The sequence below is a fragment of the Rhinopithecus bieti genome, unplaced genomic scaffold, assembly GCF_001698545.2.
Source record: "Rhinopithecus bieti isolate Rb0 unplaced genomic scaffold, ASM169854v2 scaffold_34958, whole genome shotgun sequence".
NCBI lineage: Eukaryota > Metazoa > Chordata > Mammalia > Primates > Cercopithecidae > Rhinopithecus > Rhinopithecus bieti.
In genome coordinates, this window is record NW_016814973.1 from 503890 (window position 1) to 528622 (window position 24733).

General features: G+C 39.4%; 1 protein-coding gene across 6 annotated transcripts in view; it reads left to right on the forward strand.

Moving 5' to 3' along the window:
- Positions 1 to 24733, forward strand: part of MAST4 (microtubule associated serine/threonine kinase family member 4) — a 589801-nt gene that overhangs the window by 205833 nt on the left and 359235 nt on the right. The window lies entirely within an intron of this gene.

A 24733-nucleotide genomic window follows, 5' to 3' on the forward strand; every position in this document is an offset into this window, starting at 1 on the left:
TAAATTAGGAACATTGCTTATGAAATCCTTAGTTTTGGGCTTTTCATTTAAATAAGCCCTCTTATTGCAATTAATATTATCGTTTGGTTTATGATCCTTAAAAATATATTCCCTTTCAGCATTTCTTGGGGTTCTAATTTAGCTTTCTTATACATGTTAGACGATTTGCAATTTAGATTTTAATTTGATTTCTATTCTTTCAAATACCATTTTCTTGTATTTCATTTTATTTAAAGCATGATTCTCTCTGTATTCATGGAAGCTGGGCATAAACAAATGGCTAGAAAAATCAAGCTATTAAGTGAGCTGAGAACATAAAACATTTTAATAGGAATTTCATATAACTAAACTAAGTATTTGAGAGCCCAACCAGAGAATTATGGCTCTTTGAAAACAAACTTTAGGAGACTTAGTGTTCCTAGTCTACCCTCTGTTACAGTTCTTTTTTAAAAAATGCATTTCTGCTGTTGACTTTAAATCTTTGTCATTTCTTGTATATGTAAAGGTTAAATGTGTCTCTGCTTAATGACTTGGGGGCCATATCTGTTAGAAGACTGAGTTTTGGTCTCTTAGGTCTTTAGAGTTTTGAGTCTGTTTTTATCTATTGAGAGTCTTAGCGTGAATATCTCTCTTCTAATTTGGGAGTATGGGGATTGTTTTGTTTTCCAGTTGTGATCCTCATAAATCACCCCAACACTTTCAGTGTCATGACCTTAATTCTCTAGGACATGCAATATACCTTTCCCAATTAAGTGGACTCGTGGTTTGGCTCAGGAGTGACAGTCTCAGAACGGAAGAGCACTTTTTCTTGACCCCTCTTAGAATGACCACTGTGTAATTCTGCTTGCCTATCCTGGGTTCTGCCTACTTTTCTGCTAAGATTTGTATTCAGTGTTTTTGAGGCTGCTATCATCCTTAGCATATAGGCTCTTTGCTTTGCTTTATTAACTGTTCTTCAAAACATAGCAGATGATGAAAAAGACTGGTACGTTTGAGGCTGAGAAACTTAGTACTGAATTCTAGTACTGACATTTCTTGGCTCTGTAATTTTGGATATGTGTCCCTTAACCTCGTGAGGCCTGGGGGTGTCCCTTAGTAAAATAGGAATGGTTAACCTGGCAACATTGTTGTAACAATTGAAGGACATAATTCATATCAGAGCAGATTGCTAAGTATTGGGTGTATTTCTCTATATACATGAGTCTGTTTCTGGGCTCCATTTTGTAGTTGGTCAATCCATCTGTCCCTGTGCCAATGTCACATTTTCTTAATTACTGTAACTTTTAACAAGCTTAAATAACTGGTCAAGAAAGTTCCCTCATGCCATGGTTGTTCTTCAAGAGCGTTGGCTGTTTTTGGCAGGTTTATCTTCTGTTTAAATTTGCTCATGAAATTCTGTAAGCTGATTGAGATTTTGATTAAAATTACATTAAATGTGTAGATCAATTTGGGGAAATTGACATTTTTATTATGCTGACTTTTACTATTCTAGAGCATGGTATATTGCTCTGTTTACTTAGGACTTTAATGTTTTTCAATAAGGTTTTATTTTTTAACAGAAAGAAGTTGTACATCCTTTGTTAGATTTATTCTTTGTAACCTTAATATCCTTTAAAAATAAACATTCTAGCTGTTTGCTAATGTATGGGAATTCAGTTGGCTTTATTAAATGAAGATTGCTAATTTATAATGATTCTTATCTGTACATTTGAAGGAGGGGGTAATTTTGCATATAATAATCTGCAAGTAATAAAAGCTGTACTTTTTCCTTTTCCAATCTTTGTAGCTTTTCTTTCTTTTTTTCTTATTTTCACTAATTAGGACTTCCAGGATTAAGTTGAATAGACGTGGTGGTACTACACATCCTTGTCTTAATCATAAAGAGAATGCTTTCCACATTGCATACTAAGTATGATAAATGCTATGGGCTTTTTTTTTTTTTTAAGCTCTGTATCAGGTGAAGAATATGCCTTTTCTTGTTTCTTAAATTTGTCTTTTGCTATTAAGTGCTTTTACTACATTTGTTGATGGCCATTAATCTTACATTTTCAGAAAAAATACAACATTGTCATGACAAATACGTTTATACAATATTTTTGTGCATTTGGTTTATTAATAATTTGCTTAGGATTTTTCTATGTTTATAAGTGGCATTAACCTGTAGTTTTCATTTTTTGGACTATCTTTGTGTAGTTTTAATATCAAGGTTATGGTAGCTGAACAAAGTAGGAATGTATATCAGCCAGCTATTACTGTAATAGGGCTGCATAATAAATCACAATTCCCCAGTGACTTGCATTAATAAGGATTTCTTGCTGTGGGTCTGTGTGTTGGCTGGGTTAACTCTGCTTTGGCCACTGATCTGTGGTTGGCGTAGCTTCCATCCAGACTGCAGTTCCGATGTCTGTCTGGTCTACATGTCTTCCCGTGGGACCCAGGTGGAAGGGCAGCACTTATCTGTGGTATGTTCTTCACATGCTGAAGGTTGGAAGCTCCTAGAGTGGTGAGCAGAAACAAGGACTAGACTTGGAACTGCCACAGTGTCACTTCTGCCCACTGACCAAAGCAAGCCACATGATTAAATCTGGCATCAGTGGAGTGGGGAAGTCTTATCTTTCCAATGGAAGCAGAGAGTGGGAAGGGTGTATTTGCTAAACAGTAATTTGATCTACCATAGGGAAACTTCCATCTTTTTCTAATCTCTGGAAGGGTTTAAGAATGGACTCTTCTATATGTTGCCTATAAAGGCATCTGGATTTGATATTTCCTTTGTGGGGGGACTTTTATTATTATTATTATTATACTTTAAGTTCTAGGGTACATGTGCATAATGTGCAGGTTTGTTACATATGTATACTTGTGCCACGTTGGTGTGCTGCACCCATCAACTCGTCAGCACCCATCAACTCGTCATTTACATCAGGTATAACTCCCAGTGCAATCTCTCCCTCCTCCCCCCTCCCCATGATAGGCCCCGGTGTGTGATGTTCCCCTTCCCGAGTCCAAGTGATCTCATTGTTCAGTTCCCACCTATGAGTGAGAACATGCGGTGTTTGGTTTTCTGTTCTTGTGATAGTTTGCTAAGAATGATGGTTTCCAGCTGCATCCATGTCCCTACAAAGGACACAAACTCATCCTTTTTTATGGCTGCATAGTATTCCATGGTGTATATGTGCCACATTTTCTTAATCCAGTCTGTCACAGATGGACATTTGGGTTGATTCCAAGTCTTTGCTATTGTGAATAGTGCTGCAATAAACATACGTGTGCATGTGCCTTTATAGCAGCATGATTTATAATCCTTTGGGTATATACCCAGTAATGGGATGGCTGGGTCATCTAGTTCTAGATCCTTGAGGAATCGCCATACTGTTTTCCATAATGGTTGAACTAGTTTACAATCTATGGGGGAACTTTTAATTGATCCAAATTGTTAATGGTTATAGGACTATTCTGATTTTTAAATTTTTTCTTGGTGTTTTATGATTTTGTGGAAATTTGATTATTTAACTTTGAAGGTTATCTGTTTATGCATTCTATGTGGCATCTTCAGTTTTAAGTCTTTCTTCATTCTTAATGTTGTTTAGTTTTGTCTTCTCTCTCTCACTTTGTTTTTCCAGAGTTTTGTCTACTTCATTAATTTGAAGTGGCTTCTGAACTTCATGTCATGCTTAGAAAGATACTTTGTCATCTTCAATTCTAACAATACTGTCTCATATTTTCTCTTCATACCTTTATGGCTTAATATTTAGTGTTTAACCTGTTTGAAACTCATTTTTTAAAGGAGTAAAGGAGCGGTTCATCTTCTTCCTCTTTTTCCGGAGATAGCCAGTTATTCCAGTGTTATTACTGGCACCTTACTAATCTATAATACCACTTTTCGCATGTACTACATTCCTAAGTACATTATAGATCTGTTTCTTGACTCTGTTCTATTCCTTTGATTTATCCTCCTGTATTTGTATCACTCATTTCATGGTATGTTTAGCATCTAGGTAGGACTGGTAGAGGAGCCTTATCATGCTTGCAGTTAAATTTATTTTCACTTACATTTAAAAGACTTCTCCTCATTTTAACATTTTTCTATCCCTGGCAGTATCTGTATCATTTTATTTGAAAACCGGTGAGACAAAAATCATCCCTTGTGAAAATATTGAACTGCAGCTACTTTTATATAGTCATAGTCCTTTTGGGTTGTCATTGAGGAGAGAAACTGTAGTTTTGTCAGTTTTCCTTGTTCAGCTCCTGGCCTGGGCACAGCACAGTGTTGAAAGGCCATCCCTGAGGTTGATGTGACTAGTTCTCTTGGAGTTTTATGACACATAACCCCGGACCTTGTTGCTTCCCGGAGCAGGACTCGATGATGACTGCAGCTATCAGCCTGCGAAGCTGGACCTAGGTGGTGGCAAATGTCCAAAGGCTGGGGATATTTTCAGAGACAGGCGTTGAGATTGTGAGGTCCAGGTCTTCTTTTCAACTTGGAGATTTGCTTTCATTGCCAATCTCAGGGGCTACTGCTTTGATTTTTTGAAGGGAGAGACCAAGCTTCCTTTTAATTTGCAGTTGTGAAATTATAAATATCTCCAACTGCCATGCTAACTGTAGAGGTGTTCTCTGCTGTGGAAACTTTTTCTTCCTGGCAGTGTCCCAGGAGCCAACAAAAGGAGAAGCGAAATGTTAATGACTGTACCACTTTGCTGGGCATGAGCTTTTTTCCCTAAACTGTCTCTACCCTGAGTTATTCAGAACATCCTCTGCCTCTTGTGCTGATGAGAAAGATGTGCTCAAAGGGGGATGGGTGCTGACAGCACATCAGGAATAATTCCCCTCATCCATCAAGCCTGACAACCCTTGGATTCCTTACCCTGTCAAAGCAGGGAGAGGCTTGGGCAGGACTGAATGGTCCCCACTTGTCTGGCATTTTAAACAAATCTGCATCTGATATGAAATTAACTAGATGCAGCTGAAGTTGCTGATGGCAGTAGTTTTCACTAAAGTCGGAAGCTTCTAACCTGTCCCACAGGCTCTAGAGTGTCACACACTTGCATCTAAATTATGAGCATCATCTGTGCCCTGTATATGCTGAAAGCTCTTCATTAGGAGGGAAAGACTGGGAGTCCTACACCAGGGCAAATAAAATCCTGTTGTTGATCAGGTAGAACTCAATTTAGCTTCCTCTCTCAGGATCATAGATCTACTTGATCAGTTGGGAAATGCAGGATTAGATAACTTCTGCATTCTTTATTGAATATTTTCTATCATAAGTTGAAAATTCCCAGAGACAATTTTAAAAAATGTTCTTAAACTGGAAAAATCGTGCATAATATACAACCATTCTTAACATCTTTAAACATACATTTTTTTTGGTGCATCCTAGTAACATGTGATAGAAAATGTGCACTTTTTTTTTTTTTATTACATCTCCTGTTTTCCCCAAGATGCCAGTCTTGGGCTGAATTTCATATCTCATTGGTTTTCTTGCCTGTGTGATTCTAATTTCTGCCTTTGGCTTTCTCTCTAACCCTGTTTTCCTTTCCTGTGGTTCATAATCTGGCAGTGGAACTCTGAGGGCTTCCATGTGGTAGCAGGTACTAACCCATTGTCCTGGGTACCATGTCTCACATCACTCTTATCTTCATTAAATGTTTAAAAAGCTTTTAATTTTTGTGGGTACATAGTAGGTACATATAGTCATGGGATACATGAGATGTTTTGATAGAGACATGCAATGCGTAATAATCACATCATGGAGAAAGAGTATCCATCCCCTCAAGCATTTATCCTTCATGTTAAAACTCTAATTATACTCTTTTAGTTATTTAAAAATGTACAATTAAATTATTACGGACTGTAGTCACCCTGTTGTGCTTTCATATAGTAGGTCTTATTCATTCTATTTTTATGTGTATCCATTAACCGTTCCCACATTTGATCTCTTCCTACTCATTCCTCTAATTCCCCTGCCCCACTTTCCCTGCATAGAGGAATTTGCATTCTCATGCTCATGGGAACCGTGGGGCTGAAGGTGCCCTGTCTGTTGGGCATTTCCTCCTCTCCCTCTCCCTAAACCTGGCGAGGACCTGGTTCTGGAAAGAATGTGTCCCTCAGGCAGCCGCTTCCCTAAGACTGCTGTCTTCCACTTCCACCCCCATCAGTGCTTTTGTGTTGGCTGCATTGGTATCAAAGCTGATATTCCTGGATATCTCTAGATGGCAGCATCCACCTCCCTCTGCCTTGAGGCTATGATGGAAAAGAACAGTTGACTCGCTCCAAGGATAATGTTTACTATGCCGCCCTGGTCTTCACTGCACATGTTTTTCCTTGCCCTTTCTTCTATTTCCACGTGTGTTTGAAACTCTGCAGACAGTCTTGAGGTGGAATATCCAGTACATTCTCTCCCCGGCTTCCCTGTCACAGTCTTCAACTCGCCAAGTCAGAGACATGAATCTAATCATTCTGTCGTGTTCAGTCCAGCGGAATTTTTTGGGAAGAGCATTGCTTGACACCGCAGCCTGAGTTTGTTACGTAGTTTCTTACAGGACTGCTCGGGGGGCTCGTGGGTAGTGCTGCTGTCTCATGAAGGAGGTGAGGTGTTAAATGGCAGGTCCTGTTCTCTTAGGCATGCCCTGTGCAGGCTGGGCAGCCCCTCTGGCTTGTGAAGCTCTGTTTTGATTTTCTAAGCAATTCAGTTTAACATTCATGTCAAATAGCCCCTATTAACTAAATTAAGTTGTTTTTTTGGTTCAGAATACTTTACATTTAAGGATAATGCAGAGGTCAAATCAAGCACAGAAGAATGTTCTGTTTTTAAAAGTAGTATTGTGTTGGAATTTTAGGCTAATTATACTTTTTGTTAACCTACCTGTTCCCCCGTGAAACTTTGTACTCCTTGAAGCCCAGCCAAGGTTGTGTCTCTGTGTCCTCTGCCGTTGCCAGATCAGGGCCGGGACACAGAGAGTGCTTCAGAAACATCACTGCATTCACAGCATCCTTTTGCCCTGCATTTGGTAGTGCCTGATCCTGTAGCACAGACATTTATCTCAGAATATTTAAACACATATTTTCTCTGTCTTACCTTCTGTGTTCTGGTGGAATCGTGTTCAGGTGATTTAAACAAAATCTGGAGCAGCTCAGGAGGTGCCTGTGTTCTACTGGAGGCGGTGCCTGTGTCCCAGGCCAGCCTTTTCCCTGCCTTCGTGGAAATTAAGCCCACGCAATAGAGATGAGCCAGACTCTGAATTGTAAGAAGCATTTTTGTATAGTACTTCTTTGGGAGCTGTACAGGTGGAAGAGGTATTTATTTTCTGAGGGTACTTTAAAAATGAGACCTAGAATTTCTCCTTGGATGGGAGGGATCATTCCTAACTGTTGACTACACCGTGGCTGCCTGTCAGCAGGTATACATCCCCTTGTTCTACGTTTTCTTTCTTAATGCCTTTCTCTACATAGTTTGAAGCAGGACTTCCCCCCAGCCCCCAAAATGTGGTGTTCAGACAGTTGGCTTTGGACTCAGAGGGGAAGACGTATGAATTCATCTGGGAGAAAACTTACACGGAGCTGGCCCTTAAGGCATTTCTACAGTGATCACTAATTAGAAATGTTCTTGCCACGTGTCACTTTTCTAATCAACTAGAGGAGGCTTAATGGTCACCCATGTCACCATTACAAATTCAGAACTGTATAGTTGTGATTGGCAGTCGATCAACAACAACTTGTAGCGTCCTCATTTGGGGGATAATCTTCCTGGGAGGAAGAGGTTCAGTCATCCTGTTGTGGTGCTCCTTCCTTCATCGCTGCTGATTTGCATTTTCACAGTAGCTTTTTAAATACAAGGATGTATGATGAGAAAGAAAAAAGTAGCCCACAGTGTTACTACTCCATTGACATTTTTATAAGAAGTAAATATATACAATATTAGAAAATCCCAAGAATACAGAAAGGTATAAAATAAAAAAAGATTCCTTTCTCTCTTTCTTCTCCCTACGAGTAATTATCACTATTTGTTTCTTGTTCCAGAAAAAAAAATATGTACAATTAAAATATATGACTTTTTGTTTGTTTGTTTTCTGAGACAGAGTCTCGCTCTGTCGCCAGGCTGGAGTGCAGTGGTGCAATATCGGCTTACTGCAACCTCCAACTCCCTGGTTCAAGCGATTCTCCTGCCTTAGCCTCTGGAGTAGCTGGGATTATAGGCACACACCACCACACCCAGGTAATTTTTGTATTTTTAGTAGAGATGGGGTATACACAGTTTGAGACTTGCTTTTGAACTTAATCTGAAGATCTCTTATAGTAGTACATACAACTTTCCTGTGTCCTTTTTAATAATGGAAGAGTCATTGCATAGATGCACCATTGTATAAATTGCCTTGCCAGTCCCTGGAGGGTGGACTCTTAACAGTTTTAAAGTCTGTGAGTTCTGTGACGCCCAGTGTGAGAATGCTTGGCACACCATTACTTTTAGTTGTAAGGGGATTTGTAGTTGGTGAGGTAAGTCTTCTCCTGGTGTTTAATCAGGATGCCTTAGAGTATGTTGTGTTGTATTAAATGATGGGTGGTGTAACAAATACACTTGAAGTTCTCACTGGCTTAATATAAAGAATTTGTTTCTTCCTTGCCTACAGGCCATTTTTGCAGGCCCATGCTCCGTTCCGGTCACTCAGGGACTCAGGCTGACAGACATTCTGCCATCTTTATGTCACTTCCAAGGCCCCTCTGGGTGTTCACACCCTGATTGGGATATGGGAGAAGGAGTGCATGGGAAGTGTTAATGGGCTAGATCTTGAAGAGTGGCACACATCTACCCATATTCCATTGTCTGGAACTCAGTCTCGTGACCACACCTACTGCAAGGGAGGCTGGGAAATTTATTCGAGCTGTGTCCTCAGATGAACAAGTAAGTAGCCAGTTAATATGGCCAAAAGCATGAATAGGAGTGCTACCAAAGCATCTATTGCCCTGAGAAGTGGTGTGTCTGGGCTGTCTGCCGCCTTCTCCAATGTAGCCAGCATTGGGCCTACTGGCAACAGTTCTGGAAGGGCTGCTACCCACTCCTCTCTGCAATTCTTTCTGCCTTCCCTGCACCATCATAGGCTTTACTGACTGTCATAGGGTATTGGCCATATGTAGAGATTTTGATCCATACGTGTGGCTGAACTTGAGCAGAGAAGGGAGGTAGCAAAGTGGGATAGGAAAGTGTCTGCTGAGTCCCCCAGAGGACTTCCTTGTGAAAGCAGAAGTTCTGATAATGCTGCTGTCACTTTGCAGAATGACCACATCCTTTCCCTCTGTTCTTTTAAGTGGGGACTGTTTGCAGGAAAAACATCACTGGGGGCTTTTCGGGCAATGGCTTTCTGGATTAGAGCAGAGCCAGGCATGCAAAGGAGCCGGACAGAGGCTTGGAGGATCTGCCAGGCAGAAGTGGCTCATGTTGGCCTTTCCTGTGCGGCCACCTGGGCTCCCTCACAGTTGGCCTCTGAGCACTGCAGAGAGAGATGTCAGTAACGCTCTGCTGCCTCTCAGCTCTGCTGCTGAGGAATCCTAGCCTGGCTGTGGCCAGGAATAAACAGCTTATGGCCACATGCAGCTTGATTGTTTGCAAATTAGTGAAGGTAATACATTACTCTGCAACAGCACTCTGCTTTTGTTTTAATGACATCATTTTGGGTAGGAGGGAAACATAAAAAGCAGCCTATATTCTTGAAGAAAATGCCTAAAGGACAGACTCATGTAAACACATGAGAACTTTAACTGAGAAAATGATCCAGGAAAGATTGGGAAATAGGTTCTTGGTCCCTCTACCCAGTCCCCTTCTTTGCCACTTTTCTTTGTTTTTATTCAAATAAATCGGGTGCATTTCCTAGCTGGGGAAAGCCTAGGAGTATTTCTGATGTCTTGATAGAACATATAATACATTCTGGGTAGGTTAACATCTGTTATCTTAAGCTTTTTAGTAGTCAGTCATGTCAAGAAAGTCTAATCTGGTAAACGTCTTGATTTAGCCATCTGTTAGGTCCTAGCGCACTCGCATTTAAAGGGAGCAAATGGGCAATAAAAATGAGTTTGACCTGTTACTCTCAAACAATGAGGGCATTGCACACTCTAAATAATGGTACCTGTCAGGTTTTTGGATGCTTTCCTCAGAAAGGAGAAAAGATATTTAAAGGATAGCTGCAAATGCAGCAGGGGTGGGTAGAGAACCTGGTGACTTTAGGAATCAATACTGGAATTGTGTACCTTGGCTATAATTTATCAAAACATCTCCAAGTATTTTACAGAGGAGTACATGAGTGCCCTAATTTTACAAATGAAGCAATTGATGGCTGTAAACTGCTTCTTAGCCATGGTCTAGGGCTGTGTTCGGGTCTGGAGGGAGAGAACCGCAAACAACATGATACAAGGCTGGCACGGGCAAGTTGGATAATGGTGAAATCGTATGCATTAGAAGGCCATCGATAAGTCTCATTACCACACAGCCATTGGGTACAGAGCTGATTGCTGAGCCACACCAGACCAGGAAGTAGGCCAAGGAAATAATCAATAGAAGATATATTACTGAAAATTAATATTCTGCTGCTGAATTATTTTTATCGATTTAGGGATTGTGAAAATGGCCTTAGATAATTTTATGAACAAAAAGCCTTTGTATTTCTTGAGTAGAAGACCAAAATAACAGAGGAAATCCCATCGCTAACACAAAACCTTGAAACATGGCCCAGGAAACAGAACACTTACTGTCTGTGGTCAGGAGAACCCCTGCCTGTGTTTACTTAGAGAGGTGGGTTACCTTGCAGAACCACACTGGTACAGCTTCATTGCCGTGGTCAAATCTTGGCTCCGATAGAACCTGTGTTTAGTAAATAATCAGAAGAAACATTAATAGCGTAATCTACAAAGTGGAAAAAGAGCAATGCTTGCATTGTGTGAAGTGGGTCAGACTGTTGAATTAGGGAGATGTAGGACTGAGGGGGAATGTGTGAATTTTGAACATTTGGGAGTGGAGTAGAAGGCTGTGGTTTGCTCAGACAGACAGCTCTTCTGCATTGCCCTTGGTACGTAGTAATGCTGTGTACTGTGGGGCGCTGTCAGTGGGTTTTGGGAGCTGCTGCTCTTGACCATGTGTGGTTACCTCTTCCTGCTCCCTTCCGGTCCCATCTTCCCTATTCTCTCCTTTTCCTTCTGAAGTCCCCACCTCTCTTGTAGTTTAGAAGTGTATTATTTATGGGAAATAAAAAGTTAGTTGATAAGAAGCAGCATCACTGGGGTTCAGTTTACACATGACTAAAATGGAGCATTTGAAACACATGGTTTCCAGCTCCAAAGTGGAATGTTTCTGGGATTCAGCTAAGACCGACCTTTCTTATGTAAGCATTTCCTGGAAAGTGTTAATGAGAATGCTGTTGCATTCCAAGAGCTTTTAAGGAAATCTAATTCCTGACAAAAATATTCTTAGGAAATCTTGCTCAATATATAGTTATTAATCTTTTATCACCTTCTTTTGGGGAGCTTTTCATCTCAAGACTTTTCTATTAAATTGAAAAAAATGTGTTTGGGTGTATTTTCACAAAAATGCATCGCAATTTTAGAGGAATATTCACATTTGCTGAATCTGGGCATAAGCATGTTTATTCTTCCACCTTTACTGGAGGTTTGAACATTTTTAAACTAAAATATTGGAGAGTAAAACCAGACAAGTATGTTTTTCCCTCCTTCAAGGAAACTAAGACAAATGAAAGGAAACAGTTTATTAACTGAGTTTTCCATGGTCATACAAGAGTGTAGTGGAAGAACCAGAAAGAGATTCCAGCTGTTCAGTTGCCTTTCTTGTACTTTTTGGCCTTCTCTGCTCCCTTAGGAAAAGCAGATGCAGGAGAGTCTCCTCCAGGTGCAGCTTCTGAACAAAATATCTCTTCGTCTTGCAACATTGCCGTGTATTTTTACTTATAAATTATCCAAATGGGAAAAGCAGGAGATTGGTACTTAAGTGTCAGTTTTATAAAACTGCTAATTACATGGCATTGAGTAGATATTTCACCTACTGAGAAGAAATAGGTGGTTTTAGCTCTGAACCTGGAATTTTTATTTCTGACAGCTTGAAACAGAAAATTGAGACCATAGGAAGTAGTATTTAGTTGTGAAAGAAGGAATGTTAGATGCAAATCTCGTAGTTTGATGGGGAGACAAAATAAGAAATGTATGCTGCACTCTTACATTGCTTTCAGAATTGTTTTGTTGGAAGGTTACTGAGAACATGAGATAGTGTGATAAGGTCTTTAATTATCCTGCTTGTCTGTTCATCTCTGGAAAGTTAGGAGAGAGGAGTTGAACACTTTCTGCTTCACCCAATCCCAGGGACCTGTGTGGGTTAAGAAGAGGAATGGGCCTCCAGGGGCCACTTCTCAGGAGCAGACTATGCTGTTTGGCTCTTTCTCTCTCCCCTGGGACCTTAGGGAAGGCGATATTTTTCAGTTTTGTGATATTACCTGTCCTAGTAATAAATTATGAAATCAGAATCACCTGTTTATGATCAACATGTACTTCAAACTTACGGCATTTGGAAAAAGTAAAGAATTGCTTACTGTGCTTCCTTAGTGCTAGGGAGCTCTTCGGTGCTTGGTCATCAACATGGGAGGGAGGTGATCACTTTCATCCTGGCCTCAAGCAAGCATTGTCCTGTTGTGGGGCTTTTTTCACCTTTGGCTACCTCCTTTGTGCCTAATCAAGCATAAGGAGCAGCCACAGGTGTGCAAAAGAGGCCAGCACTCCCTTCTGGCTCATTCGGAGCATCACCTTCTAGAGCACCTTTGATGGGACAGGCTCCGCATTTCTCATTCGATGATCCTCTGAAATATATTTCTTCTGATCTTCACCTCCAGAGACAAGGTGAAGTGCACTGATGGAGGTGGTATTTTGTCCACTAGGTGGCACATCAGCAAATCTCCTTTGCAAGGGATGGAGGTAAAAACGTTGGGGATTTTTTAAAAGATGGATCCGTCAAGCATGTGAGATAAAGGTATGCCCTATGTGCAAGGTGATTCACTAATTCAACTGGAGGAAGAAAACGTTCTCATTCTCTCATTGTAACAAAATTGCCAGGAAGAACTTTTTAAATGCTAATAGACTGGTTGAAATTAAAAAGCTTTATGATGTATCCCGGAGATTTTTTTTCCCCCACAAAAGTTGGGCTGTAGATCACTGCCACAAGTAAGAGAATGCTGTTAATCTTGCTAGCATTCTGAGTATGTAGAATAATGCATGGAAGATGTTCAGACACCCTAGGTTTATATATTTGAATTATGTTCTGAAAATGGTGCATACTTGAGCTAGAAGGATTCCTACCAGTAACTTTTAAAAAAATTAGTGGAACAGGTTAGGTATAACTTACATTTGAAGGAATAGACTTCATGTTGCTAGAATGCATTATCAGTAATTCTTATTGCATGCACAACTAAACATAGCTAAATGAATAACTCCATGCTGAGCACGTATTAGTTATGATTTTTATACCAAAATGTTTAAAGATACTTCTTTAGAAGCATATAAAGGAAGCAACATTTCTACTTCTTAATCCAAGTATCCCTTCTGAAAACTGAGTAGTAAAATTTGGAATACAGTCCCCCCTTATCTGAGGCTTGACTTTCTGTGGTTTAAATAGGTGAATACAGTACAATATTTTGAGAGATTACATTCACATGACTTTTATTACAGCATGTTGTTATAATTGTTCTATTTTATTGTTAATCTCTTACTGTACCTAATTTATAAATTAAATTTTATCATACATATATATATTTTAATAGAAAAAAGCAGTATATATGGGGTTTGGTACTATCTGTGGTTTCAGGCATTCACTGGGCATCTTGGAACTTACCCCTAGAGTGGAAGGGGGGACTGCTTTTCTTGTATTTCAGAAGACAAATAACGTTTTAAAACAATTCTGCTTTCTGGTGAAGTATTCAGATTCAGATTTTATTATATTTTTCCCCTTAATGAAATTGGTATTATTTCTGATGACTTAGGGTATCGCTTTACCAATAAGAATCAGATGTAATTTATTAGGTTTGTCTGTAGGTAAAACAGAATACATACATCCTTTTGAATCCAGTTTTCTTTAGAGGACAGTTGAAGTGTACAATTAACAGGCTTCTCACAAACGTCCTTACCTGCTGTGCCAGAGGAGAGTGGTGACAGATTTTCAGGGTTGTCAGGTAAAGTCTGGAATCATCATCAGTGTTCAGGTGGCATCAGAGAAACCTCAAGGAGGAAAAGAAGGAGGAACCTGTTTGCTTTTAATAATTGAGTCATGTAATGTGTTTAGTAAAGCCATATAGATAGGACTTATCCAGTTCACCGAACTTCAATTTTAGAGGAAGATTGAGGAAAAGTGCCTTGCCTTTCCATGCAAATGCTAGTCTTTGGTGAAAAGAGATTAAAGTCATATTATTTTATGGCATGCTTGTCTAACTCGCAGCCCAGGACGGCTTTGAATGCAGCCTAACACAAATTTGTAAACTTTCTTAAAACATTATGAGATTTTTTTGTGTGATTTTTTTTTTTCTTAAGCTCATCAGCTATTGTTAGTGTTAGTGTATTTTATGTGTGGTCCAAGACAATTCTTCTTCTTCCAGTGTGGTTTAGGGAAGCCAAAAGATTGGACACCCCTGTTCATGGCCACAGGAATCAGTGCTTCCTTTCCCTTCTGTTTCTCATCAGTCACTTCTCTCATCCCCTCACCTTTCCTCAAGTTTTATAATCATTTATGATAAATATTACAGGAACATAGTAGGAAAGTCTTTTAGGTATTTGAGCTGTTTTATGTAAGAGTGTAGTAAGCAGAAGGAAATTACACTCTGCGAACCTGGAAAGAGGGAAATGGACAGAATTTGTGGGGTCTGGTTTTGTAGACCTGTACGGGTATCAAAGTCCAGGATGGTTTGAGGTTGGAGAGAATGGCTGCCTTAAGGAGCCAGGCCCACTGTACCCTGGCTGCCATCACACTGCATTTTCAGCTCCATTACCCGTGTTTGCCTTTGCACCTGCTGCTCTCCGGGCTTGGCATGCTTCCCCCAGCTCCCCATCGTCTTCTACCCCACTTAGAATTTCTGCTTCCATTAGACTTGGGATTTCTAAACTTGTCTCCACTTGGGGATCACCTGGCATGACTTCAGAAACCACTTACTTCCAGAGATTGTGATTTAATTGGCCTGTTTTGTGGCCTTAGTTTTTTTTTGACATTTGTAAAAGACCCTCTAGTGATTCTAATGTGCAGATAAATTTGAGAACTGCTGTTTTGGACTCTGTTCACCTGCTCTCTCAAACATGCCCTTACTCTTTACCCACCCTTCTGAGTTATTCCCTTCCTTGGTGCTTCTGCCCCACCAGCACCTGGAGTATCTTGTCCCCGTGTCTCTACTTATCTCCTTGTATTTTGTTTGTTTATTCATGTGTCTTGTGACCCCATGACTGCATTCTGGTGGGACTGAGCCTTTTTCCTCTTTCTATTCTCAACATCCATCGTAATGCCTGATTCATAGTAGATATTTAATGATTGGTTTTTGAATCAAGGGGATAAAACAAAATAGTAATACAGTGATTTAAACAAATCGATTCATGTACTTCTGACTCAAGACATTTTTATTGCCCAGGTAGATATTTCTCCCTTACTTGAAAAACATTGACTCCCTAATCTCCTGTCATTGCTTAAAGCAATGATAAGTATATAAAATTAAAGAGGAATATGTTCTGTTGTGTGGTATTAGGTTGAGTCACGAAAGCCAGCTTTAGATAAGGGGACAAAGAGGGCTAAGCCTATATTCAATAAAGCCCAAGGAAGTGAGAGTAAAGTGCTGTCAATTTCTTACAAAATAATTCCCCATCGCCTTACTTAAAGAATAGTATTTATCTAATTGATGATAATCTGCTCAATTTATTATAGCATTAAAAATGCAAATCAGTTAATATACCAAAATATTCATTGACGTGCCTGAGAGTTTTTAAATTTTATTTTATTTTATTAGGTGATAATGGGAGGCATAATTGTGAATGCTTGATTCTGGCAAAATACAATTAGTTTCTGTGAAACACATTGTGCATTAATGGTATCATTAAGATTAATGAATATAAATGAATGAGCTGGGGATTTCTAACAGAACAGAGGGGCTTTATATCAGTGTATAAAACTTGAGATAGATTGCCTTGATTTTTAAGGATAATGTGCTAGAGCCCCTATTAAATTCTTGTATAAGCTAGAGAAACAATAAATCCAAGAAGTTAAATCAACTTCCAGAAGGATCAAACTTCTTAAAACATCTACTGTCATTTTTTGGAAGTCTGTTGTAAATGGATTTCGGTTAAAGAAAGCCATCCTTAAATTTTACTTTAAGAGCTATTTTAAAGACAACTTTTAATAGAAGTTTCCAGGTCCTGTATACATAAGAGTGCATGTACAGTTTGGTTATAAATCATTGCTCATTTAAATTAGATATGACTTTAGGGTGTTCTTGTGTCTTCCAGATGTTCTACCGTAGACATCTATTACCTTCATAATTTTAAAATGTTATTAAGAAAACTAGACATATGTTTGTTTTTCTTGAACTAAGAAATGGAGAAAGGCAAAAGACAGAGCAGCTGCTCATCGGGGTCTTGGGGAAGAGCCATGGGCTCAATGTATACCCTGACCCCAATAATCATATGGTATTTTGAGTATTGATGCTCGACTCTGTGGTTTTGTAGTATAAAGAGAAACTTTGCCACTAAAAATAAAAAAAAAAAGAACAGATTTCACTATGGTCTGTGCCCTTGTAATTTAAGCATTGTAATTTCCACATCCTTTTGCTCAACTAGATAAATACAAATACTGTGTCCTCAGGTGGTGCTTAATGTGACTTCTTCCTATGTATATATCTCCTTGGTCTGATCTTCACTTAATGCTTCTGTTTCTCCCACTATATGCATATGTATGCATGGGTACGGGCACATTTGGTTTTTTATTCGTTTGTTTGTCTATCTGAAAGTTCTACAGGGCAGCGCTTGCCCTTGGATTGCTGCTGCAGTGGTGATGAGAAGGAGGACGAAAGTGCAGGAAGAAGGGGAGGTGTTCAGGAACATGGCGGCTGCCTCGGCCCTGTGTTCTGGCCTACGAAGCCTGAATTCTCTTGTCAGCTCTGCCTTTTTTACTGTTTTCATGACCTTGGGCTCTTCTTGGAACCTCATTGTCTCATCTTCCTCATTGGTAAATTGGACTGGTCTCTTCTCTTTTTACTTCTCAAGAAACTGATGACGATTAATGAGATAGAATCTGGAGCCCATTTTGTGTTACAAAGAGTCCACTTAAGGGATGCTAGAAGACAGAGTTAATGTCGTAGAGAAGGGGAACACACATTGCTTACCGTGTTATGTGATAGACTCTCAGGGAGCACTTCTCTTTCAACTGTTAACTGGTTGGCAGGTGGCAACCTCATTTCTGTTTGTGTCTGAAATGGATGGCATGTTAGCACAGGATGATAGGAAGTCAGACCAAATGTAGGGAGTAGTGGAATGGCGAGCAAGATACGTGGGGGAACATCTAGCCTTCTGCATTGCTACCTGAAAGAAACTTAGCTATTAAGAAAAAATTTATATATACCTCTCAAACCTATTTGGCCTCTCAGTATTTGTGAAAGTCACCAGAAGTGCTTGGCTGTGTATGTGTAATGCAAACAAGATCAGAGTGAAGCTTGTGGTCAAAATCTTAGAATTAGTTTAACGTGATGCCTCTAGGTAGCCTAAGGCTGAAAACATGATCTTAAACTTAGGGTTTAAAATAGTCAGCTTGCACAGTCACTTCAGATCTATATTGTAATGCTTGTCAATATAAAAACACAGATGTAAGAAAGAATGCTTGATTGACACGAGGGATCCCATACTAATTTTAGTTAACATGTGTGTCTTTGGTCAATCATATTTTAAATTCCAGGGTGACAAGCTTGGTTTTTCTCCTTAGAAAATTTTCCAGAGTCTTTTCCATTTTGTGTTTACTTTTTTTTTTTTTTTTTGAGAAGTTTGGCTAGGCAACAGTGCGTTTAATCTAGAACTTACCTTTTCCTCACTGTGGGATTTTCTTATTTATTTATTTTTTTTCCAACAGGGTCTCACTCTGTCCCCCAGGCTGGAGTGCACTGGTGCAATCTCAGCTCACTGCTGCTTAGATCTCCCAGGCTCAATTGATCCTCCCACCTCAGCCTCCCAAGTAGCTGGGACTGCAGGCACACAGCACCATATTCAGATAATTTTTGTGGGATTTTTTTTTTCTTTTTAGAGATGGGGTTTCACACTTCTTAAACATTACAAACTATGTTGCCCAGGCCTGTCTCGAACTCCTGGGCTAAAGCAATCCACCTGCCTTGGTCCTTCAAAGTGCTGGGATTGTGGGTATGCGTCACTGCGCTCAGCCACTGTGGGATTTTAAAATACGTATATAACCTGAACGTGCTTTTTCTGATCTCTGATGTAGTAGCTATACTTGGAATATAGAGTCCAAAGTTTAAAAAATAATAATTTTCCTTGATCTTTTATCTCTAGGTACATCTTTTCACTTTAGGGATAATTGTAGGAATCTCTGGTTCAGAAGCTCATAAAATACTTAGATGATGCCGGTAGTATTATCTTCAGTAAATATACATGTTAACATATGAGCTTCTAAAGCTTGTGCAATGGATAGGTATCATACAATGGCAACACTGCCAACATCACTTCACTCATCTAGTTCCTTCTTAATCTGTATATTAATGTGACATATGGGACTTTGCTAAATATTAGTTCATGGTCCCAGAGTTAGCTGTGCATCATTTAGACAGGAAGGGACATCATTGAAAAAATATATATTGGAGCTATTTCCAATCGTCAGATCTTCATAAACACTCTCGTATGAAAAAAATGAAGTTCTATTACCCAGTTTTATTAGAAATGCTATATTTTGTTGGATTCGTGTGTTTGCAAAGTAGAGAATATTTTCCTGCTGTGATTGATGTTAGGGCATTTATGAGGATAGTCTGCTATATTTCATATGTATATGAGGGTGTCATTGTTAAAATGTTCAAAAGAAAATTATGTATGTGATTTATATTTTATTATTTCCTCCTAGGATGTAATTTTTTCAATACCATGATTCCTGTCATATTGTCAGTAGTGATTTGATGGCTAATATGCCAGAAATAATTAGATAAAAAAAGATGATGCAAACGTCAAGGCAATATAGCTTTCTTGTGAAAAGACTTAAGCAAAATCATCCATGTTACCTTGTAGAAATCACCAATTGCATACATTTAAGACGTCTTCAGGATTGCAGGTGGGAAGGAAAACAGAGCTGAACGCAGGCAACATGGGATGTGGCTTATTTCATAGGCATATGCTTGCTACTGACCCCACCTGCAATTTTTGCTAAATGAAACGTGTTTTAGAAAATGCTACTCTTTGGATAAATTCAGACTTTGTGGTATTATCAGTGGGAAGGTGTGAGACACTCTCTTTTCTTTGGAGTGGAAAAAATTCCTTCTTTCCCTGGAAGGCAGACTGCCCTTTGTTTTAGTCTTTCTGACAGGTTTAAAGTGTGTTTTATTTGGTGAGAAAAAGACATATACAGTACATGTCTGCTGTGTCTTTACCTTTGTTAACTTTAGAGGTTAGAACTTTATTTAAAATTTCAAATGACTATTTTAAAATATAGGGAAAGAAAATTTGTGGCTTTGGTATTTGTTCCTGAGTGTAATATCACCTGGCACTTTAAATAGTGTGGAACCTGTTTCCAGGTGTCATTGTACTTTTGAGTTTTGATGACATGGTAATTAATATCTGGTTCATTTGTATGTTACTTTAATGAATAGTAAATATTCCTAAAGATTAGCCATTAATAACAGCAGGCAGTAATATTGTAATGTTATGACATTAATTTTATATGGTAATAAAGATTCATGTCAACCTTAGCTGAGGATTTAACCTGTTCTCAGAGTGAACATTAATGCTGTAGTGTGTGTTTTAGGCATGTGAGGCTCAGCTCATCACTGGTTTCTGAACTCTGCTGTCTGACTTGGGAGATTGGTGTTGAGGAGGGGCTGATGGGAAACCTCGGTGCCCTCCTCAGCCTTGAGCATGTTCAGGGCAGGATCCTTGAAGCCAGGAAGGTAGCTGAGCAGCTGTGTGAAGCAGACGCTTGGTGAGATAGTAATGGCCTGGAGGAGGATAGAGGGTTAGGAGACAGGACTGTGGGTTCAGTAGGGAGGGACCAGGTGTCCACAGTAAGGGGCATGGGCTGCCTTTTTACCTTGAGGGCAGTGAAACCAGTTTCTCAATTTCCCAGAAGGTTGCCTCTTCTTCACTTCCCCAGCTTCCTGATGATAAGCCCATAATATTTTCATTTTACAAATGAGAAACCAAAGCTCAAGGAAGTTCAGGGACTTGCCCAGCCTACCAGGTTTCTCTTTGGCAACCAGGTTTCTCTTTGGCAAAGCCTGCACAGGGACTGGCTCTCAGCACCTGGTACTTATAAGTAGACTGGGGAGGCATGGCTTCCGGGAAATCAAGGCAGATGTTAGAGTTGGGGTTTTTCCTCCTTTCTTCCCAGCACTGCTCAGAACAGAGTGAGTGGCCTTGCCCTGAGTCATTTCACCTAAAAGGAAAGAGAATTAAGGAGTTGCCTTCCATGGTAAATTCCAGAAAAAGCATCAGACTAGAAAATGAAGAGCTGCCAGAACCCCTGAAAGTTAGCAGGGATGTGTGTTATGCCTGGCATGGCAATGGAAAGGGTGCTCTTAGTTTTGTGGAATACACTTGATTGTAAATAAATGTGTTATATTTAGGACTGTGTAATTTTGAAGTCAGAAGGATGAAGAGTTGTTCAAACTCAGAGAGGAAAGTAGAAAGAAGCCTGTTTCTGACCAGCCCTCTTCCTCCACCCCTCCTGCCTGGGGGGTATCTCTAATTTCCCCTCTAAAGTAGCTGGGGGCCCTGCTGCTTTTCTCTTTTATAGGCACATGGCTCAGAGAATAGGGGATTGGAATGCTCTTTCTGGTGTGCTCTGACCATTGACAACTTATGATGTGCTCATTTTTTCTCAGGAGCTAAAGGATCTGACACCTTTCACATTATTAATTCACTTTGAAATCACTGTTTCCTTCTTTGTTTAAACTCCAAGAGGCAGTAGAGCGTGGTGTTAGGAGCCCAAACTCTGGAGTCAACCTGATCAAGGTTGGTATCCTATCCCAGCTGATATGGTTTGGCTTTGTGTCCCCACCCAAATCTCATCTTGAATTATAATCTTCATAATCCCCATGTGTCAAGGGAGAGACCAGATAGAGGTAACTGAATCATGGGGTCCGTTTCCCCCATGCTGTTCTCATGAGATCTAATGGTTTTATAAGGGAGTCTTCCCCTCTTCACTTGACACTTCTCCTTCCTGCCATGTCGTGAAAAAGGTGGCTTGCTTCCCCTTCACCTTCTGTTGTGATTGTAAGTTTCCTGAGGCCTCCCAGCCATGCTGAACTGTGAGTCAGTTAAACCTCTTTCCTTGATAAATTTCCCAGTCTCATGCAGTTTTTTTAGGTAGTATGAAAATGGACTAATACACCACCCCTACCTTGGCTTGGCTGTGGAATCGAAGGAAATTATTTAACTTCTCTGAGTGTTGATTCCTCATCTGTGAAATGGGAATTATAATGGCTCCTCACTCATGTTGTGAGGATTTGATGAGATGATACATATAAAGAACTTATAGCAATGACTGGCACGTAATGTGATCAACAAATGTTGGCCTTTTTTTTTTTTTTTTTTTTCTTAAGATGGAGTCTTGCTCTGTTGCCCAGGTAGGAGTGCAGTGGTGCTATCTCGGCTCACTGCAACCTCCACCTCCTGGGTTCAAGAGATTCTCATGCTTCAGCCTCCTGAGTAGCTGGGATTACAGGTGTGTGCCACTACACCCTGCTAATTTTTATAGTTTTAGTAGAGATGGGGTTTCACCATGTTGGCTAGGCTGGTCTCGAACTCCTGACCTCAGGTGATCCACCTGCCTCGGCCTCTCAAAGTGTTGGGATTACAGGCATGAACCATGGCACCCGGCTGGCCATTGTTATTAATATTTAGAAGTGAGACATTAGGGAAAGTAAAGTACAAAAATTAAGAAGGAATTTAAATGTAGACACTAATCTCACAGCTGTGTTGCTCTTTGGCATTCAAGATATTATAATCACAATAATGGATGTATGTATTTTCATGAATCATCTGTTTCTCCTTTGTAATCTTTTATGATCTAATACAACATATTCATTGGCCACTGGCAGTTATCTATGAATGGAAAGAAGTAATCAGTGAATGAATGGAGATATTCATCCACTTGGCCATATTGACTTACCTCTGAATGAACATGTAGAAAGACATATGAACCCTTGGTCTGTTGTCTACAAGTAACCAATGGGATATCTATTTTATGGCTGTCTGCCTTGTTGAGAAGTAGTGATCATGGTCACACTTAACGCAAGATGGTGTTCAGGAGAGATCCCACCCCAGACTGTAGTGATGGTGTTGGAAATCACATTCCTAGCACACCCAGAACTCTGACTGGTGGGATGAGGGACAGGGCAACACAGTGGTACTCCTCTCTATCACTCCTCTGTCACTCTTCCTTCTGGCTAGTGTGGTGGGAGAAACAACGTCTTTACCAGAGGACGATCCTCTCCACTGCCCTCCAACTTCAGCTCCCATGATTTTTGGGTAGGCAGTTCAGTGAGAGCTGCCAGATGGGGCTGGATTAGGCCAGTGGAGTGGAGTGGAGTGGGAACTCCTCCCGTGTTCCTCACAGTACTTCCTCAATGAACATTTCAGTTGCTGAAGAATGGGTAACATCAGAAGATTTGTTTACTTTGGGGTAACCAACACAGAACTAGTGAAGAGAGGTAACTTATTTCTAAGTACAGATATGTGTCACTTAACAGGGACATGTTCTGAGAAATGTGTTGCTAGGTGATTTCATTGTTGTGTGAACATCACTGAGTGTACTTACACAAAACTAGATGGTATAGCCTATTGCTCCTAGTCTACAAACCTATACAGCATGTTATCGTACTGAATACGTAGTCAGTTGCAACTCAATGGCAAGTATTTGTATATCTAAACATAGAAAATATACCTTAAAAATACAATATAAAAGATATTTCATATCTGTATAGGGCACTTATGAATGGAGCTTGCAGGATTGGAAGTTGCTGTGGGTGAGTCAATGAGTGAGTGGTGAGTGAATGTGAAGGCCTCGTACATTACAGTGTACTAGTATAGACTTTACAAATAATGTACACTTAGGCTACACTGAATTTATAAATAATATTTTTCTTTATTCAATAATAAATTATCCTTAGCTTACTGTAACCTTTTACTTTATAAACTTTTAATTTTAAAACTTTTGAATTATTTTGCAATATCACTTAGCTTAAAACACACATTATGTGGCTGTACCAAAATATTTTCTGTCTTTATATTCTTAAAGTTTTTTTCTATTTAAAAATGTATTTTTTAACTTTGTAAACTTTTTTGTTAAAAATTAAGACACGCATACACACACACACACACACAAACACACACATACACACACACACACACACACACACACACACACTGGCCTAGTCCTACACAGGGTCAGGATCATCAAGATGTCATTAGGCAATAGGATTTTTTCAACCCTATTATAATCTTATGGGACCACCATCATATATGTGGCCCATCATTGGCTGAAATGTCAGTATGTAGCACATGACTGCATGTGAAAAATAACTGGCCGTGTAAATCAAAGGACAAACCCGTATCCTTGTACCAAACATCACTGTGGACAATATTACAAAATCTCAATGTACGCTTTTTTGAAATACGTTCAACCAGACCTTTTCTTTCCCGCTGTTTTTTCTCAGTTGGTATTTGGAGTTGTTATTGTTTCTGTAAACCATTTAATTGCAGTAATTCTTAAAATTTAAATTTGACCTTTATGACAGTGACCATGGATTTTGAGTATTCCAGGAAGTAAATTATGCCTGTAATAGAGTGGGCATGTGGTGTATCCATACAAATAATTTTATTTTAATGAAATACTACAAAGCCCCTGGCTTTAGATTACAATTAATGACAAAGCCTACCAGATTTTATGATTTGAATACACATGTAAAAGCAATACATATTGAGGCTGGTACTTTGTGAATTTACTTACAATATTGTGAACATATTCCATGAAGGTATAAAATTGCAGGAAAATGAGTTTATTAATGGAAATTAGGCTAGATCCTAATTATTTCCTAATTATTACCTGTGAATAGTGTCATCATTTGAAGTTTTTATTGCATTTTAACACATGGCTTATCTTGATGAGAAAATATATAGCAAAGGGTAAATGTAGCAATTTTCCTTTTACTATTCCCTCCACTAAGCCGTTATTGCTTGATGTTATTTTCAGCAGCCTTTCATTTTGTCCCAAATGTTTTTGCCTCTGGCTGGTTTTATTTCTTTAAAATGTATGTGTATCACTTCTCAAAATGCTACATTTTGACAGGTAATCGATATTTTTTCATACTAGATTTGATGGTATGATGGTCATAATCCTCATTTTAGACTTAGTTAATGGTGGAACACTCACTTAGATTTTATTTCAAAATATTCCTTTGTTAAGAAACATACTTTTCGTCCTTAGCCAGATTCCCATTTATCACTCCCACCACCTCCCAAACAC